This window comes from Brassica oleracea, unplaced genomic scaffold, assembly GCF_000695525.1.
Source record: "Brassica oleracea var. oleracea cultivar TO1000 unplaced genomic scaffold, BOL UnpScaffold00579, whole genome shotgun sequence".
Classification (NCBI taxonomy): Eukaryota; Viridiplantae; Streptophyta; class Magnoliopsida; order Brassicales; family Brassicaceae; genus Brassica; species Brassica oleracea.
Genome location: NW_013617422.1, coordinates 87,872 through 89,862, shown reverse-complemented (window position 1 = coordinate 89,862; position 1,991 = coordinate 87,872).

The following is a 1,991-nucleotide window of genomic DNA, read 5'->3' as shown; positions in this document are numbered from 1 at the left end:
GAGAAACATTTTCTAAAAGATGGTTAAAGCTAAGAGGAATCAATGAGTTTTGTGGAGATGCAGATTGGGTTCATCAAAGATGAGAATCATATATATATGGTTTACAGATGGGCTACAAATCATGAACATTTATGATCAAGCGATTTAAGATGGGGACATGAAGAGTTCACCGGTGAAAAAATAGATTACGAACATATACACGGCGCAACTCTGTAACTCAGACTTGTTTGAGATAATGATGAAAAGAACCCATGTTAAACTACAACAGTTTACAATATAGGAAAACCATAATTGTTGCAAACTTAAGCTTTTTTCATGTAACACACTTGTAGGCCCGACCCTCAGAGGAAGCCGAAGTAGCAAGGGATTCCGACCTTCATAAATATATATTAGGTTCGGCCATCAATGTACAAAGGTATCAGTTAGCTTAATGGTATAAATGTTGATGTTTATATCTCAATAACCCGGGTTCGAGCCATGAGCTTGACACTTTTTCACACTTTTTAAAAGCGGAGTCCACAAAATGCTGACGTGGCGCGCTGAGCATTGAGCAAAAACTCAATAATTATAATATAGATTTCGAATCTGCATGTGTTTCAGTTCGAATTTGGGTTGGTTCCTACTTTTATTCCTAGTCCAATAAAAATAAAATGTTCAGGAAGGAGATAACTATCATCTTTCTCTGTAGGGTCCTTCGTGACAAAAGATTTACATGTGCTAAATAAAGGCACATGTCGTGATTCGTAGATATATTCAATATATCCAATCCATTAAGAACCTGATTGGTTCAAACGCAACGGCTGCGCCTGCAGTTGCGGCTGCGGGAGTTTGAAGATGCAGATGGTTGTGGTTTCGAACGGTTTTAAGAGATTTGTATGTCTGGTTCTGCGGTTAAAAATTGGTGCGTTTACGGGATACTTATGACCGGTTAACTATCAAATTCAGTATCACTTAAATAATAAATTAACAATATTTACATTTTATATAAATGTAAAATATCAAAAATCATAATATTATAACAAATATAAAAATTATATTTAGAAAGTTATAGTTTTAATTTTTTTAAAAATTATAGAAAAGATTTTTATTTTAAGATTTTATGATATTAATTAAAATATAATAGAAATTTTATAATATTAATTAAAATATAATAGATATATTTTAGTATTTTTATAATTCCAATTTAAAAATTTTATTGAATATTTTTAGTTTTGTATTTATACTGTTTAAAAAAAAGAAAACTTTTTTATCTTCTCCCAACCGCCCACAACCGCAAACGATAGATTGAACCAGCTTTTGAATTTATGAGGTTTAGAGCGGTTTGAAGCGGTTTAGAGCGGTTTGAGTGATTGTTTCAAAACGCCAACAACCTGAAGAACCCTAAGATAGGGAGGATCACTTTAGCTGTGTGTTGGATATGATCCGAGAAGGCAAACGACACTTCTGGAACTGAGATGGATTGAAAGGATCGTCAAGAGATGCGGAATGACTCTATGCGGAATGACTCTTGATATACCACGATCTAAGGCTAACCACCTAAGAAACGATGAAGGTGTGTTGGCTACCACCAAACAACACACAAAGATGAATTGGCTGACCACCAAATCAACGAGCCATGAGTTCGGTCCAGTTTGTGAATGGAAGAAGATCCTTCTTTATGACCACAATGTTGCTCTCCTCCTGACCCTTCCTTCGGTTCATGTGCATAATCATCGAAAATTGGTAAAGGGTCTTCCTTTTCTAGCTCGGTTTCAATTTTCTCCAAAGTCACCAACGATTTCTGTTTTTGGCACTTGTTGGCATAATGACCGACCCTATGGCATTTGAAGCACCTGGTAGAAAGAGCCTTGCTTGTGGTTTTCACAGCCTTGCTTTTATCAGAAGACAACACATTAGTTTTCAAATCAGAATTTGAAGGAGAAGAAGAATTACTTTGTTGTTTTGGTGCAGAAGAAGTGTTGGTGTTTCCCTTCTTTTTGAGTTGCCGGACA